The sequence below is a fragment of the Pseudophryne corroboree genome, chromosome 7, assembly GCF_028390025.1.
Source record: "Pseudophryne corroboree isolate aPseCor3 chromosome 7, aPseCor3.hap2, whole genome shotgun sequence".
NCBI lineage: Eukaryota > Metazoa > Chordata > Amphibia > Anura > Myobatrachidae > Pseudophryne > Pseudophryne corroboree.
This window is the reverse complement of record NC_086450.1, coordinates 202154379-202173133: the sequence shown is the minus strand read 5'-3', so window position 1 is coordinate 202173133 and position 18755 is coordinate 202154379. Positions and strand designations below refer to the sequence as shown.

Below are 18755 nucleotides of genomic sequence, written 5' to 3'. Positions count from 1 at the left end.
CTTCATAATCTCTTAATCCAGATAAGATTTAGATTTGTTTTTTGCATACAAACATTACCAAATAAAGTGCATAAGTAGGTGTATATATTTTTAGCAGTGTGTTAATCTAGGTTTAAAAACAATGATTTTTTAACGATTCTTTTTCCGACAAAGTGAGGATTTTTTTTTCTTTTTAAATTGGGGCTTCTTTAGCATCCACCAGAAACTTTATTCTGAGAATTCCTCTGATCCCATCAGACTACTGTTCAAATTGCTGCAGTTCCCGGTAAAGTTCTGCTACGCCCAGAGACGTAACTAGGGTTTTTCGAGCTCAGGGCAAGATCAATAATGGCGCCCCCTCCCCCCAAAAAAATAATAAAAAAAATACAAAAGTGAAGTATGTGCACACGCTATCGGTGTCACTGTATATAAAGATGTCAGGGTATGTATTGATGTAGGTGCAGTGGTCGAAGTGGAATTTTTGAAGGGGGAATGAAAAAGTGTAGGTTGCAATCTCCGGAAAAGGGGGTGTGGTCACTCAAAAAGGGCGTGTCCTTCAGTGTAGTAGGACCCCTTATACTATCTAGCACTGGTGCCACTTTCACATTATAGCACATAGTATGAGCCGAAATTCACATTATAGCACATGGTATGAGCCGAAATTCACATTACCCCACACGGTATGAGCCGAAATTCACATTATAGCACACAGTATGAGCCACAATTCCCATTATAGCACACAGTATGAGCGGAAATTCACATTATAGCACACGGTATGAGCCAAAATTCACATTATAGATTAAGGGAATCCTACCCCCTTAATTAACAAGGCCTGATGGGCACTGTGGTGAGGGGAGATTACCCACTTAATTAACTAATCCTGTGGGGCACTGTGGTGAGGGGAGCCTAACCCTTTAATTAACTAATCCTGTGGGGCACTGTGGTGAGGGAAGCCTACCCCCTTAATTGATCAATTGCAGAGTTTAGCAGTGGAAGGGTTTCTTACCCCAAGCTGCGGCACTTCTGCCACCACCGACACTCCACGTCTTCAGCGCCACCCGGGATGCAGAGCACCGCACCGGGGATGCACCCTTTTCAGTGTGGTCTACTGTGCTCTGAAGGGGGATCTTTTCTCCTGCTGCAGGATCCCGATGTGCGTCGTCCTCCCCTCTGTTCCGCACCACCTACTTTAAGCCAGTCGGGGTCTTCTGCGGGTCCTTGCTCCGGTAAGCTGGTGTCCTCCGCGATGCCGGTGCTCCCGTCGCTGGTCAGTCTCCTCCCTTGCTGCAGGGTCCCCTGAAGGTTGGATGTCCTTCCCCAGTCCTGCGGCTGGCTGGACTCCTCCTCTTCTGCGGCATCTTCTCCACTCAGCGCAGTTTGCTCTGGTCGCTCTGGTGACAGGCGCAGGCAACTCCTCCCTGGTGTTGGTCCTCTCCTGGTCCTGTGGCTCGCTCCCTCGCGTCTCTTCAGCTGGTGCGCAGGTCTCCGCTCCTCCTCCTGTCTTCGGTGAGTCCTCCAGGGCCTCCTTCCCACGTGCTGCTGCTGTCTGCTAATTAAAAAATATATATACTTATGGGTCTGTGGAGAAGTGCCGCTACTTCGACCAAAATATATATGTGCACACACACACATAAAACACACACATGCTGGTGGTGGGTGTCCTGCTGCCCGGCCCCTGCTACACTGAGGCTCCAGTGTCTGCTGCCAGGGACAAACGCTGGATTTGTGAGGGGGGGTTCCGCGCACACGTGTTTGTGTGTGTTACCACCCACATGCCTCTCACACATGTACAATTTTACAATGCATTCTATAAAACACTATACGGTGGGATTTACTAATGCTTACTATGACGGTAAGTATTAGTACCGTTTACCGCAGAGGTCATTTACTGAGGCATATGTATTAAACCTCGGGCACTGAAATGCCCTTCTCACCGTACAGCTGTGTGGCAGAGCCGGGCGGGGGGACAGCCAGCAGCAGCATGCCGGATATCAGCAGCCGAGGGTGCGGGCTGTACATACTTGAGGCAGATGGATATTCAACAGTGCTGAGAGCCTCCGGAGCCCACACCCCCCGGAGCTGCCATACACCGGCAGAGGACACCCATCCCCCGAACCCTCCGTAGCCCAAAGCCGGAGATCGGCAGCATCTTGAACGCGGAAGCAGAAGCCGCTTGTTGCCGGTCAACATGCACCCTGGGCTGCTGATATCCGGCATGCTGCCCTGCTGCTGGTTTTCCACCCGCCTGGCTCGGCCATCCAGCTGGATGGTGAGTGAGAAGGGCATCTCAGTGCCCGTGGTTTAATACATATCCCTCTTCGGTAAATGGCCTCTGTGGTAAATGGTACTAATGCTTACCGTGGCAGTAAGCATTAGTACATCCCGCCCTACAGGTGTAAAGCCAATATCAAGCACACACAGACTGCCCCACCCCCTTACTTACACACACACACACACACACACACACACACATAGACTGTAGATTACACACACACAGACGGGCCACCCCCAAACCCCACACAAACCCACTCAGACTACACACACATTCTCAAACTTTCCCCTCCCCCACATACACTAGGCTGCATAAATTAACACACACACAGTCACACTGTCCCCCCCCCCCCACACACACACACTCACTGGACTGCAAAAATTAACACACACACTCACACTGTCCTCCTCCTCCCCCTCCTCCCCCCCTGCTCACCTGCACCTCCGAGAGCTTGTCAGCTGCTGTTGATGGCCCACATGCTGAGGGTGCAGGGAGCCATTCTCTCAGTGGCCACTCAAAGTCCTCATCCCTCCTCTGCAGTCCACACACACACACACACACACACACACACTGTCCAACAGGCTGCAGCCTGGTCCCGTGTAGCCCCGCCAACCCCAGTTCCGTCTACCTCTGTCCCCTTTTCAGCTAGGAAGTAGGAACAGGATACGGACACTGCAGGGGGAAGCTTCTAGCTGCTGTTGCCCGTACAGTGTGACAGACACAGCAGCCAGAGGAGACAGGGAGAGCGATTAGCGCCGAACCCTGTCGCATGGGGTGAGCGGACCGTGCCCTGATCGCCCCATGCTAGTTACGCCTCTGGCTACGCCATGACAATTAACAAAGCTCAGGGACAGAGTTTTAAAATGGATGGTGTGGATCTGAGGAGTCACTGCTTCTCCCAATGCCAGTTGTTTGTTGCCGGTTCCAGAGTCAGCTCTTGTGATGGCCTTGCCATTCTCAAGCCTAAAGGAAAGACTAAAAATGTAGTTTACCAGGAAGTCCTTCAAAATCAAAGTTATACACATGTAAATACTTTAAATTCCGTAGCGAAGCACGGGTATTCAGCTACTATATATATATATATATATATATACCACTGTGCAACCCGGCACTCAGAGGGACAGCGACACCTTGGGATAACTGGCTGGGGTGCCCTCCATGAGACGAAGAATCTCCAATGTAAGCAAAAGAAAGAGGCGGCACTCCCAGCACTTTTCAATGGTGAAAAAAATACTTTATAGTAACACACAACGTTTCGGGGGGTCTCACCCCGTCATCAGGATAAAGGTGCAATGTACAGAGAAAGATATTTATACTTACCCGCTGTCCGTGTCACGCCTGACGCCGGCTGCAGCCCACGGTCACCCGCGCCCGCTTCCGGATCCAGGGCTCTGACGTCACCGGAACCCGCGAGGTCACGTGGGTCCACGCCAAGCAGTCTGGGGGAGACGGACAGCAAGTATTTACATGTTACCTTGGTAACCACATACAAAACAGTGAGCAATACTTAAGATGTGAGGAAAACCCCACAATGGGACAGTGCAAATAATCAAAATACAATGTAATTACAGACAACATAGTGAAGCACAAAATGCGGGCTGTACAGACCATAAATCTCTAAAATAAAAACTTTTTTTCAGAATAAAGGGAAATTCTTTGCTCTAAATAAGGCATCCGGAACCTGCAGCTGCACTAAAGTACATAAATGAAATGTTGCACGAATCGGACTGTCACTGATCTTTAATAAATGGGCACAGAATTATAACTGCAGAATAAAGACTACTCTTGAATGAGAGACACTGGGCATGGGGTAAAAAATAGGAAATCGTTAGAGTAAATATCGATGCAGTTAAACTGGAATGCTTATACCAATTACCAAGCATTCGGCATTGCCTATGCATCATTTAAATAAATGCAGCATTTAAATAAATGCAGATAAACTTAACGATTCATTCAATCCCTTAGGGTTCACTGTATCCAGGGTATAGATCCACCAAGCCTCTAATTGAAGTAGCTTCTTGCCTCTATCACCTCCTCGCAGAGACTTGGGCACCTGTGCAATCATTCTATATCTTAATGCCGCCAGACTATGCTTGGCCTGCGCAAAATGCCTAGCCACTGCTTGATCGCTGGTGCCGGATACCAGTGCTGCCCTAATAGCAGTTCTATGTTGGGCAATCCTTTCTTTAAATTGCCTTTCTGTCTTGCCCACGTAGTGCAATCCACATGGGCAAGACAGGAGGTACACCACAAATTTAGAGGTACAGGATAGAGCTGGCTTGATGAAAAATACCTTTCCAGAAAATGGGTGATTAAACTTATCACCTACAATGAGTGCACTACATGTAGTGCACCCTGTGCATCTGAAGCACCCTCCTTTCCTAGATAGAAAGTGCTGCTGTTTAGGCGGCCCCATCCCCGTTATATCTGTGCGAACTACACGGTCTTTTATATTGGGGCCTCTAGTAAAACTGGGAAGGAGCCGTGATTTATGCAGTGATGGTAATTCTGGCTCTGAGTTTATGATGGGCCACAGTTGTTTGGCCCTTTTACAAGTGTATTTACTTTTGCTGGTGTACCGATTAACCCAAGGGATTGATAAAGTGGTATCTGTGCTTGATTCTTTTTGTTTCAATAATGTCGCGCGATCCATTGACAGAGCCCTCAATTTGGCTTGTTTAAGCAATTTATGTGGATATCCTCGTTCTAGGAATTTAGAGGTCATTTTGTCTATTTGCACCTCTCTATCCTTGACATCACTGGAGATCCGACAAGCTCTAATGAATTGAGAAAAGGGTAAACTGTCAATGGTCGCAGCAGGGTGAAAGCTGTTGTGCTGTAGGAGGGTGTTACGGTCCGTAGGTTTTACAAACAGACTAGTGCGTAAACATCCCTGAACAATACTGATGTCAACATCAAGAAAATAAACCCTCTCAGTACTGATGTTAGCTGTCAACTTGGCTGGACAGGAGGAAGCATTATGGGCTGATATAATCTCCTGTAGACGCTCAATGCTACCTGTCCAGAATAGCAAAATATCATCTATGTATCTAAAATATTTAAATACATAGTTTTGAACGGAGGGCTCTGAAAAAAACAATTTGTTTTCAACAACATGCATAAATAAATTAGCATACGAGGGGGCCACCCGGCTCCCCATAGCACACCCTGCTTGCTGCAAAAAGAAATTACCATCAAATAGAAAAAAATTGTGCCTTAATGTAAACTCCAATAATTTCATAAAGAAGCCTATTTCAGGTCCCTCATATAATGGGTTATCAACAATCAATTCATGCACAGCCGCCAACCCCAAATCATGAGGAATGCAAGTATATAAACTTGTAACATCAATACTGGCTAAAATCATATCTGTAGGTAATGGGCCAATATCCTCAAATGCTCTTAAAAGTGACGATGTATCTTTAAGGTGCGTTCTGGTGCCCTGAACTACTGGCTGCAGAAAGAAATCCAAAAAACTGGCTACAGGTTCACACAGCGACCCCCTGGCTGATATAATCGGTCTGCCCGGGGGGTGCTGTGGATCCTTGTGTAGCTTAGGGATAATATAAAAAATTGGAACCACAGGAAACGCTTTACACAGAAATGCCTTGGTATCCGCATCTATTATACCATCCTGTAGTCCAATCTGTATAATACCCAACAATTCCTTCTTAAATCTCTCAGTTGGATCTACCGACAGTCTGGAGTACGTCTTGGCATCGTCCAACAGCCTGAGACATTCCTGTTTGTAAAAACTGAGGTCCATAACCACAACGGCACCCCCCTTGTCCGCTCCCCTGATGATGATATCTTGACGTTTACTTAAGTCATTGAGAGCGGACCTCTCATCTCTTGAGAGATTATGATGGATGTAGGGGGCCATTGCAGAGGGTTCCTGGCTGCAGGTATCCAGCAACCTATGGAATGTACGGACTGAAGGGTTGAATGACTGTGGGTCAAACGTTGAAGCAGGTTTAAATTTCTTGACTGTCTGTAAGTCATCAAAGGTTCCTGTCACACCACCGTCAGTTATTCCACCAAGTCCTTTATTTTTATTTTTATTTTTGTCAAAAAATTCTCTAATTTTAAGTTTTCTGTGAAACTTAAAATTGTCCACCTTCCACTGGAAATCTTGGTGGAAGTGTGTAGGCACAAAGCTGAGACCTTTGGCCAACACCTGTGTCTCAGCTTTGGTCAGAGGCTGGCTGGATAAATTGAAGATTAGGTCCTGCGACCCCTCGGTGGCTTGTTTGCGCCTCTGCCTTTCCGCCTGCTTCCCCCTTCTCGTGCGTTTATTCTTGACCCGGCCTTGTAGGCTCGGGTATCCACACCTAAAGGGGCACTCTTTGAAGCCTGTGTTGCCTCATTGTCACTGGCTGAAGTGCTGGAATAAGTGGTAGCTCTCTGTGCTCTGGTTTTGGTAAAGTGCATTGTGCCTCTTGGTGGTCTGTTGGTGGTGTGCAACCAGTTGTAAACTCTGTGTTCCGTGTAGTCCTGTTGAACTTTAATGAGTTTTTCTTTTTTGAACTTGAGGAGATCCTTCTGGTAGGTATCCAGCTGCTGTTGTAGTTGATTAATCCAATTCGTCTTGTCGTCTTGTCTTAAAGAAGTCAGATGCTCCTGCTCAAATCCTGTAATTTTTTCTTTTACAGCGTTAAGTTCTTTAGTGGATTCCTCAATCACAAGAAGTATGAGATCCATAGAACACTTGTTGAGGATCGCTATCCACTTAGAGCAGAAAGGGATGCTGTATCGGCCAATCGTCGGGATGTTGTGAAGTCTGAAACCCCTAGGGATCTGTTTATTTCTGTAGTATTCTGAGAGGGTCAAACCATGGTATTTAAAGTCCATTTCACGTTTTTTCAATTTAAACCACTCTCTGTATAGATCCTCATTTGAGCCACTGGCTTGTAGATCAAACTGGGGTTCTGTCCTTAAAATATCGTTGGCCTCAGCATCAGAAAAGCTAAATGTGTCTGTGGTGTCACACACGAGCATCTGGTTAATAAGTTCCGTTGCTGTGCTATCTGAGCCAGTCATATTGCCCACACAGTGCTTCAAAGTGACGTGCAGAATAAAGTGCAAGTGCTGTTATAAAGAGACCAGTGCTGGTTTAAAGTGCTAAGTGCCAAATTCAGTGCTGCAAGTCCTGAGAGTATAAATAATGCTGATTACTGGTGCCTTGGTAGCTAATCAGGTTCCTGAACAGGGCCACCTGTAGCCATACATACCACTGTGCAACCCGGCACTCAGAGGGACAGCGACACCTTGGGATAACTGGCTGGGGTGCCCTCCATGAGACGAAGAATCTCCAATGTAAGCAAAAGAAAGAGGCGGCACTCCCAGCACTTTTCAATGGTGAAAAAAATACTTTATAGTAACACACAACGTTTCGGGGGGTCTCACCCCGTCATCAGGATAAAGGTGCAATGTACAGAGAAAGATATTTATACTTACCCGCTGTCCGTGTCACGCCTGACGCCGGCTGCAGCCCACGGTCACCCGCGCCCGCTTCCGGATCCAGGGCTCTGACGTCACCGGAACCCGCGAGGTCACGTGGGTCCACGCCAAGCAGTCTGGGGGAGACGGACAGCAAGTATTTACATGTTACCTTGGTAACCACATACAAAACAGTGAGCAATACTTAAGATGTGAGGAAAACCCCACAATGGGACAGTGCAAATAATCAAAATACAATGTAATTACAGACAACATAGTGAAGCACAAAATGCGGGCTGTACAGACCATAAATCTCTAAAATAAAAACTTTTTTTCAGAATAAAGGGAAATTCTTTGCTCTAAATAAGGCATCCGGAACCTGCAGCTGCACTAAAGTACATAAATGAAATGTTGCACGAATCGGACTGTCACTGATCTTTAATAAATGGGCACAGAATCCAGCCAAGTTGACAGCTAACATCAGTACTGAGAGGGTTTATTTTCTTGATGTTGACATCAGTATTGTTCAGGGATGTTTACGCACTAGTCTGTTTGTAAAACCTACGGACCGTAACACCCTCCTACACAGTGGCGTAAGTTCGTCCCAGTCGCCCGGAGGCATGATAAATGTTGGTGCCCCCCTACATATACACATACACACACATACCATATGTAGCTATCCGGCACTAAGGGTGAACAGTAGCAGCGTGCTCAGGTACCTTTCCCAGTAGTAATATAGATACACATACAAAGTGGATGCACACCAAGTCAGTTATTACAATAAAACAGACACCAGCATACCATTATAGTACACCTACAGTGCTCCCTCACCCGCCAGCAGGTCTCGATGGAGATGCTTTGGCGCAGTGGTGTGCCGATATAATTAGTGTTCACTGTAGGATTTTTTTTACGGCAGGGTGCTGATCACGGGGAGGGATGGGCAAACTTAGGTACATACTATAATGCTTGGTGCTCCCATACCTATGGGCCAAAACATGGACAGTGCGCGCCGAAGGCGCGCTCCAAAAATCTAGCGGCGTTGTTTCATAATAGTGGCAATTCACATTACACCACACGGTAGTGCACCTAATACACATTGCACCAGATAGAACCTCCTACACACTGCGACAGATAGAGCACGTTATACACATTGCGCCAGGCAGAGCACTGAGGCACACTGCACCAGGTAGAGAGCACTGAGGCACACTGCACCAGGTAGAGAGCACTGAGGCACACTGCACCAGGTAGAGAGCACTGAGGCACACTGCACCAGGTAGAGAGCACTGAGGCACACTGCACCAGGTAGAGAGCACTGAGGCACACTGCACCAGGTAGAGAGCACTGAGGCACACTGCACCAGGTAGAGAGCACTGAGGCACACTGCACCAGGTAGAGAGCACTGAGGCACACTGCACCAGGTAGAGAGCACTGAGGCACACTGCACCAGGTAGAGAGCACTGAGACACACTGCACCAGGTAGAGAGCACTGAGGCACACTGCACCAGGTAGAGAGCACTGAGGCACACTGCACCAGGTAGAGAGCACTGAGGCACACTGCACCAGGTAGAGAGCACTGAGGCACACTGCACCAGGTAGAGAGCACTGAGACTGAAGTTTACAGCTGCAAAATACTTACAAGGTTAATTTAGCCCAGGGGGACTCTCATGTGCTTACCGGGTCCGGCGGCGCACGGCTGGGTCTGGCGGCGTGGCGGGGTACGGCAGGCAGAAAACGGCGGGTTGGTAGGGCGCACAAAAACGGGCAGGGTGGGATTCATCTGTCTAAAAAAAGGTGCAGACACCTAGCGTGAACACTAGATATATATATAAAAAACACACAAACGCCTCATTCACTTAAACACACACACACACACACACACACGTCTCTTTCACTTACACACACAAGTCTCTCTTACATACACATGCCTCCCACTTACACACACATACATGCCTCTCACTTACATACACATGTCTCTCACTTACACACACACACATCACTCACACACATGCCTTTTACTTGAATGCACAACTTTCATTAAAAACACACACACACCTCACTTAAAAACAAGCACACACAAAACACAGTGCTTCCCCCCAAATACACCTCTCCCCTACCCCCCACACAGTGTCTACCTTTGGCTTTCATCATCAGGCTGACGGAGCAGAGAGCTTCCCTCGGCTGGCTAGAAGAGGAGCTGTGCTCTGGAGCTCCCCCTAGCTGCAGCCAGTGCCATCTCTCCCTACAGGAGGCAGCTTCCGTGTCAGTGACTGCTCCTCCGTCCACAATAGCAGCGCAGTTCTCAGGCTGCGGGAGACAGTGGAGGAGATGCGCCCCCTTGTGGTCAGGAGCCCGGCGGCAGCCGACTCCACTGCCTCCCACAGTTCCGCCCCTGCTCCTACAGCACAACAGCTTTCACCCTGCTGCGACCATTGACAGTTTACCCTTTTCTCAATTCATTAGAGCTTGTCGGATCTCCAGTGATGTCAAGGATAGAGAGGTGCAAATAGACAAAATGACCTCTAAATTCCTAGAACGAGGATATCCACATAAATTGCTTAAACAAGCCAAATTGAGGGCTCTGTCAATGGATCGCGCGACATTATTGAAACAAAAAGAATCAAGCACAGATACCACTTTATCAATCCCTTGGGTTAATCGGTACACCAGCAAAAGTAAATACACTTGTAAAAGGGCCAAACAACTGTGGCCCATCATAAACTCAGAGCCAGAATTACCATCACTGCATAAATCACGGCTCCTTCCCAGTTTTACTAGAGGCCCCAATATAAAAGACCGTGTAGTTCGCACAGATATAACGGGGATGGGGCCGCCTAAACAGCAGCACTTTCTATCTAGGAAAGGAGGGTGCTTCAGATGCACAGGGTGCACTACATGTAGTGCACTCATTGTAGGTGATAAGTTTAATCACCCATTTTCTGGAAAGGTATTTTTCATCAAGCCAGCTCTATCCTGTACCTCTAAATTTGTGGTGTACCTCCTGTCTTGCCCATGTGGATTGCACTACGTGGGCAAGACAGAAAGGCAATTTAAAGAAAGGATTGCCCAACATAGAACTGCTATTAGGGCAGCACTGGTATCCGGCACCAGCGATCAAGCAGTGGCTAGGCATTTTGCGCAGGCCAAGCATAGTCTGGCGGCATTAAGATATAGAATGATTGCACAGGTGCCCAAGTCTCTGCGAGGAGGTGATAGAGGCAAGAAGCTACTTCAATTAGAGGCTTGGTGGATCTATACCCTGGATACAGTGAACCCTAAGGGATTGAATGAATCGTTAAGTTTATCTGCATTTATTTAAATGCTGCATTTATTTAAATGATGCATAGGCAATGCCGAATGCTTGGTAATTGGTATAAGCATTCCAGTTTAACTGCATCGATATTTACTCTAACGATTTCCTATTTTTTACCCCATGCCCAGTGTCTCTCATTCAAGAGTAGTCTTTATTCTGCAGTTATAATTCTGTGCCCATTTATTAAAGATCAGTGACAGTCCGATTCGTGCAACATTTCATTTATGTACTTTAGTGCAGCTGCAGGTTCCGGATGCCTTATTTAGAGCAAAGAATTTCCCTTTATTCTGAAAAAAAGTTTTTATTTTAGAGATTTATGGTCTGTACAGCCCGCATTTTGTGCTTCACTATGTTGTCTGTAATTACATTGTATTTTGATTATTTGCACTGTCCCATTGTGGGGTTTTCCTCACATATTAAGTATTGCTCACTGTTTTGTATGTGGTTACCAAGGTAACATGTAAATACTTGCTGTCCGTCTCCCCCAGACTGCTTGGCGTGGACCAACGTGACCTCGCGGGTTCCGGTGACGTCAGAGCCCTGGATCCGGAAGCGGGCGCGGGTGACCGTGGGCTGCAGCCGGCGTCAGGCGTGACACGGACAGCGGGTAAGTATAAATATCTTTCTCTGTACATTGCACCTTTATCCTGATGACGGGGTGAGACCCCCCGAAACGTTGTGTGTTACTATAAAGTATTTTTTTCACCATTGAAAAGTGCTGGGAGTGCCGCCTCTTTCTTTTGCTTATATATATATATATATATATATATATATATATATATATATATAATATATAGGCTGTAGGCCGCCACCTTCCACTACACCAGCGGTGGCCAACCCGCGGCTCTCGAGACGCATGTGGCTCCTTCTATCTCTGCATGCGGCTCGTAAGCTCCCGCGGTGCCTCCCACTGCCCTAGTCTGCAGTGCCCGGTGTCGGCCCGTGAGCCAATCAGAGCTCACAGACCAGCAGCCAATCAGGAGTCTTAGCTGCTTGTCCGCAAACTCTGATTGGCTCACGGACCAGCGCCTAGTTAGAGAGAATCAACGCCAGTGGAGAGTGCAGACTGAGGGGCAGGAGAGGCGCAAGCTGTGCTCTCCTCCCTTCACAAGCAGCAGACTGAGCAAAGCAGCAGCACGGCGGTGAGCAGCACTTGGGGGGGTGCAGTGTGGGGACATGTGTATCTTATACTGGGGGCATATCTGGCACTGGGTGACGTGTGTCTGGCACTGGGGGCATATCTGGCACTGGAGGCATATCTGGCACTGGGGGGACATATTTGGCACCAGGGGGATGCGTATCTGGCATTGGGGGCATATCTGGCACTGGGGGGACATGTGTATCTTACACTGGGGGCATATCTGGCACTGGGGAGATGTGCATCTGGCAGTGGGGGCATATCTGGCACTACGGGGACATATATGTATCTGGCACTGTGGGGGCATATATGTATCTGGCACTGTGGAGGAATATATGTATCTGGCACTGTGGAGGAATATATGTATCTGGCACTGTGGTGACATATATATATCTGGCACTGTATGGACATATATGTATCTGGCACTGTGGGGTCATATATGTATTTGGCACTGTGGAGGCACCCATTTTTTGGTGTTTTTATATGTATGTGGCACTGTACTGGGGCTTTATTTGTATGTGGCACTGTACAACATGACTAAAAATGGGATTATGACACAAGGTCATACTCCTACAAACGTCAAACCGAAAGGTGTGCACATAAAAATGGGGTGTGGCTTTGTGACAACTATGCCACGCCCCCATTTTTGCTCGCTCGTCTTTGGCGTGCTCATGATATGGCTCTTGCCCTTGACTACAGATCTTTTCTGGCTCTTTGCCACTGACTGGTTGGCCACCTCTGCACTAAACAGCTCTGCTGAAGCCGCAGCCGCACTGACAAATTTATAATGAAGTATCTTTGGGAAAATTTACACCAGGCCTAATTTTATTTTATTAATAAATATTTTTGAAACAAAAAAAACTCAATTTAAGATGGCGCCATTACTAATGGGACAGTGCTCTGGACTTGCCCCCCAGGCTAAAAGTTGCCAGCCAGCCCCTGATATAGGCCATTCTCCAGCCTGAAGGAAAGACTAAAAATGTAGTTTACCAGGAAGTCCTTCAAAATTAAAGTTATATGCACGTAAATACTTTAAATTCCGTAGCGAAGGGTATTCAGCTACTGTATATTTTCATATATATATATATATATATGTTCAATAGAAATAAAGTCTCTGCGCCTTCAGTGACTTTATTTCTATTGAACATTTGTATTTATGACTCAGCGAAATATGAGTCAATAAGAAAGTCTACACTGCAGCCCCTACACTTGGGAGTGCTGTTTGGAATTGACGTGAATGGTTATGCACAAATTTTATTTTATTTATTGTAAACGTTTAGGTATTAAGCGCTCATTATACACCCTTATTGTACATATATATATATATATATATATATATATATATATGTGCAAGGGAGGGTAGGGGTAATAGCGACTAACAGTGTCTACACTTTAAAGGATATATATATGAAAAAACGATAATAAACCGTATTTCTAAAAGATGGGGGGGTATTTATTATAAAACAGACATTTAATAGCAATTAAAAAAGATACATATTTTGGAATGATATAAAAAAGGTTAAGAAAAATGAAAAGGGTTGGATTCAATCGTTTAAAACATGAATTTGGACTTAATTAAAGCATAAAAACATAAAAACATAACTGGAACATTAAAAGTATATAAGAGTATTTCAGATAAGAGAAAGGTGCTTATCTTTAAAAAAGGAAGGTCACTTGAGGTATACCAACGCGTTTCGTCCATCTGACTTCATCAAGGGGTCATCAAGTCCTTCAAAATTAAAGTTATATGCACGTAAATACTTTAAATTCCGTAGCGAAGGGTATTCAGCTACTGTATATTTTCATATATATATATATATGTTCAATAGAAATAAAGTCTCTGCGCCTTCAGTGACTTTATTTCTATTGAACATTTGTATTTATGACTCAGCGAAATATGAGTCAATAAGAAAGTCTACACTGCAGCCCCTACACTTGGGAGTGCTGTTTGGAATTGACGTGAATGGTTATGCACAAATTTTATTTTATTTATTGTAAACGTTTAGGTATTAAGCGCTCATTATACACCCTTATTGTACATATATATATATATATATATATATATATATATATACTGAACAAACAGGAACAGCCCGGCACTCCACTCCAAGATATTATAACTGCTGCGGTGCCCTCCCGGTCAGGAACACAGGGTCCCGAATAAACAGATTTGGTGGTGTAGGCGGCACTCAATACAGGCTTCACAGCTTCAGTAAACAAGACTTTATTGGGCCAACATGTTTCGGGGACAAGTGTCTGGCCCTGAGGACGGGGTTTGGTCCCCGAAACATGTTGGCCCAATAAAGTCTTGTTTACTGAAGCTGTGAAGCCTGTATTGAGTGCCGCCTACACCACCAAATCTATATATATATATATATACTGTATATATATATATATATATATATATATATATATATATATATAAAAAACAGATAAGATACCTCTAAGCAACCATTGGTGGCATGAATATAAATAGACTGCGTACTTATAAAAAGATAACACTTAAAAAAATAAATATATATATATATATATATATGGAGAGTACAAAACGCAGGACCAATAATACAACAGAGTGACTTAGTATATGTATCTGTGTGTTTTAAAAAAAGTGAGGCAATCTGGGGAACATAAAAAAATATATATACAGTATTGTTGGTATATATACATATAGATTATTGATGGTTGTGTCACTCTCTGCTGCTATGATAACATATATGTATGTTCTATGCCCCTACATACAATTACATGTTACCATTAGCTGCACCATAGGAGCCTACATTTAAAATTATATTTAGGGTACCAAAGATTTGTGTGCTCCAGCACTCACAGAACTGGCTTCTTTGAGCTACACTATGATGTCCTATACAGAGCCATATTAAGTGCTCATGGGGCCATAGCAACATTTTGGTTTGAGCCTCTTTCCGTAATCAGCAAAACAGTTTAGAGTAATAAATGCTTCTAATTGACCAATGGGACCAAGGCAGAGTCTAGGTTGCATATTCAATGATCCGCCTGTGGATCCTTAAATCAAGGATGTCACATAAAAATTGGGACTGCTGGAGTTATGCCCATATAGTGTACAGGAAAATGCAATTCAATAAGACCAGTAAAATACAGTTCCAATATACAATACAATGAAACTTTTACACTGTACTTTTGCATGAGATCAGTATGAATTACCGACGGTTGGGATGCCGGCCGTAACAACGGAATCCCGGCCGTCGGTATGCCAGCAAAGAGTCTCCTTGCAGGCTCACTGCGGTTACCACGCTGCGGGCTCGCTGTGCTCACCATGCTGCACTCGCCATTCTGCGGGCTCATTGCCTCGCTGCGCTCGCCACAAGGTCTGTTCCCACTCTATGGTTGTCATGGACACCCACAAGTGGGAATAGCCCTGTGAGCCGGAATTCCGGTTGGCGGCATTGTCAGCAGTCGAGATTCCGGCATCGGTATCCTGACCGCCTGGATCTCGACTGCCGGTAATTTAACTGCATCCCCTTTTGCACATCTGTAAATGAGCCCTTATTTTTCCCATCTTAGGTATACTAGATGGAATAGGCATCTCTAGATATTTTTAGCTTTGAAGATGTCCAAGAGTCATCAATGTGACTTTCCTGCAAACATTTTCTCCTTTTTGAAGGTCACATACACAAAACTGTTACATAAAACTAGTTGTGTTATGAGCCTGTGAAAATAGACCTTTGACAAACGGATGTTATTTAGGGTGGGGTCCTGGTTTATTTCCATATATTTGTTTTACTTGGAAATATACTGAGAAAATACAAAACTGAAGTTTTAAAGTGTCTCCTCAACCCCGGTGATTAAATGCCTGAATTGTGTTATTTGTTTGCATTGCCCAGCCAAGATTTTAGACACTCCGTTTAACACAGCCTTTGCCTTCTGAGGTCAGACATAAATTCTCAATCCTAAAAACAGGTTTCAGGCTAATGTTTTGACTGAAAAAAAGAACCTGTTTTATAATTATAACGGAACAGTACTGAAAATTGTTATACTTAAAATATTTCAACAACGTAAACAGGAGTTCAGTAGCCATCCTCATAAATTTTCTCAAATTCCAAAAAGTGCAGGGGAAATCACTATTACCCAACAGAACAGAGATACAGAGAAGATCTATTGACTATAGGGGCAGATGTATTAAGCCTGGAGAAGTGATAAAGTGAAAGGTGATAACGCATCAGCCAATCAGCTCTTAACTGTCAAGTTACAGACTGGGTTTAAAAATGACAGGAGCTGGTTGGCTGTTGCATTATCACCTTTCACTTTATCACTTATCCAGTCTTAATACATATGACCCAGAGAGAGACATTAGTAGGGGAAAGATTATGATATGTGTTTTGGACATATTCAGTTTGAGTGCTGGAAAAGGTTGACTTTTGTGTCACGTGCAGGAAAGGTGGTAGTGCATGAGTTTCCACACAAAACGAGTGATAAAATTTGTTGCGCATGATAAAACCCAATGCGTGTGATATATGGTGCTTCAGACAATCAGCTCCTGTCATGTGTTTGAAAAATGACAACTGGGAGCTGATTGACTGGAGCACAATTTATCTTACACAATGGGGGTAATTCAATTATTTGAAAAGTCGGTTGGGTGTCTGTTTTTCCTCTCTATTAGATAGGAAAAAACAGACACCCAACTGACTTTTCAAACAATTGAATAACCCACAATAGAGTTTTATCATTCACAACGAGTCAAGCAAAGTGGAGATGTTGGACGCAGTGGAGTAATGCTTATGGTCTGTTCATGTGTTACAGAAATTGTTTGTACAGAATTTTATAGCCGTGTTTCTGAAAGTGGTTGCATACTAAGATGGAGAAGCATATGCCATAGGGCTGGTGCAAGTCTTGGTTTGATGGTTCCACCAATGATGCATCTAAAGACACCAGATGGTAATGCAGCGTTTACAAACCTATCTGGATGCACATACATGTCCATGATGACATGCAATTCGAATTATATACATAATAATTTATTCAGTAGCATAATGCCTCTGAGAATGAGTTGGGACAAGACCGTTTGTCGGGATCCCAGCGGTCACAATGCCGACGCCGAAATCCCGACAGACGGTGAAATGCTGCCGCCGGAATACCGGCCCCACCTGATTTTCTCCCGCTACGGGTGTCCATGACACCCATAGAGGGAGATTAGATCCTGTGGCGAGTGCAGCAAGCCACTGTGCCCGCATCGCAGCGAGCTCACAAGGGGCTTTCTAGTACTCTCCCCGCTGCCGGCATACTGGTGGCCGGGATCCCAATGTCAAAATCATGACAGCTGGTATCCCAGCCACCGGTAAAAGGTATGTATTCCGGACATAGGATGTTGTGGTGGTGGAGCAAATGACATAGGACCAGATAGGCTTCCCTCCACTCCCCACGCACTTCAATCACCCTAGGTTGCCCATGACCTTGTCACCAGTTCACTGGTTGTTCTTCCTGCATAATGAGGACACTCCGCAAGACATACCATTTAAAAGATGCTCTGACTCAGTTATCTAGCCATCACAATTTGGCACTTGTCAAAGTTGTTCAGAACTTACATTTACTCATTTTTCCTGCTTCCAATAGATCAACTGTAAGAACTGAGTATTCACTTCCTGCCTAATACTCAAATATGGCTGATTGGAAAATAGAAGCAGGACTAAGGATGGGGTGGTGGAGGAAGGAGGTGGGAATTGGCATCCTAGTAGAAGTAATTTAGTTTCAAGTTGGGAACCAAAGTTGGATGATTCAAATATTAATAGTTAATACAGAAAAAGAGACCAGCACACCAAATATTATTTGCATAAACACGATGGTTTATTTGTAATAATCAGAATCACTTTTATTGGCAAGTATATCATTACCGAAGACAGAGTACACAAGGAATTTGTTTCTGATAACCACAGCTCTCAGACAGCACAATAGGACAATACAATGGGACGGCAATGACGTAACGCAGCATAACACAACACAGAGAAGGAGAGCATGCCGGGTTCTTGAGTAGCATATTCTGTGTAAGGTTGTGGGGTGGTCTAGGCAATAGTCGAGTTCAACATGATAGTTGCCTGGGGAAAGAAGCTGTTCCTATGTTTGGCAGTCCTCACTAGCCTCGGGCTGTACCGCCTGCCAAACGGTAGCCATCGTAACAGGTCACGGGCAACACGGGAGTGGTCATTGATGATCCTTTCCGCCCGCTTCGTAACCCTAGCCCAATAGATGTCTTCAATTGCCGGGAGATTAGTCCCTACTATTTTACCAGCAACTTTAACAATTCGTTGTAGTCTGTTCTTGTCGTAAGTTGAGGCCAACCAAACTACACTATTATTGAGTTGCTAAGGACAGATTGGATGATTGCTGTGTAAAAGAGTATCAGGAGTTCCCACGTCATTTTGAACTTCCTAAGTTGATGTAAAAATGCAGTCTCTGTTGGGCCTTACCCGCTATGCCGTCAATGTTAGCATGCCACCTCAGATCCCTGGCGATCGTGGAGCCTAGAAACCGGAAGGATTCTACTATCGCCACTGCATTATCCGCAATTGTTAGTGAGTTTACTGAAGGAGGTTGCTTCCTAAAATCAATAATCATCTCGATCATTTTGGATGTATTTAGCTGTAGAT

General features: G+C 45.1%; 1 protein-coding gene and 1 long non-coding RNA gene across 8 annotated transcripts in view; one reads left to right on the top strand and one right to left on the bottom strand.

The window, feature by feature from the left end:
* Nucleotides 1-10020, bottom strand: part of LOC134944978 (uncharacterized) — a 283560-nt gene extending 273540 nt beyond the window's left edge. For 4 of the 6 annotated variants that reach the window (XR_010182005.1, XR_010182004.1, XR_010182006.1 and 1 more), the window contains exons 1-4: nt 9365-9795; nt 7709-7827; nt 3572-3690; nt 986-1528 (exon numbers count right to left, since the gene is read on the bottom strand). The gene's annotated coding sequence lies outside the window, so the exon portion shown is untranslated. Of the gene's footprint in view, nt 1-985; nt 1529-3571; nt 3691-7708; nt 7828-9364; nt 9796-9822 lie in introns of those variants that run through there. The other 2 variants (XM_063933947.1, XM_063933948.1) reach the window with 2 other exon arrangements.
* Nucleotides 1-18755, top strand: part of LOC134944979 (uncharacterized) — a 296170-nt gene that overhangs the window by 14860 nt on the left and 262555 nt on the right. The gene's annotated exons all lie outside the window — the stretch shown is intronic.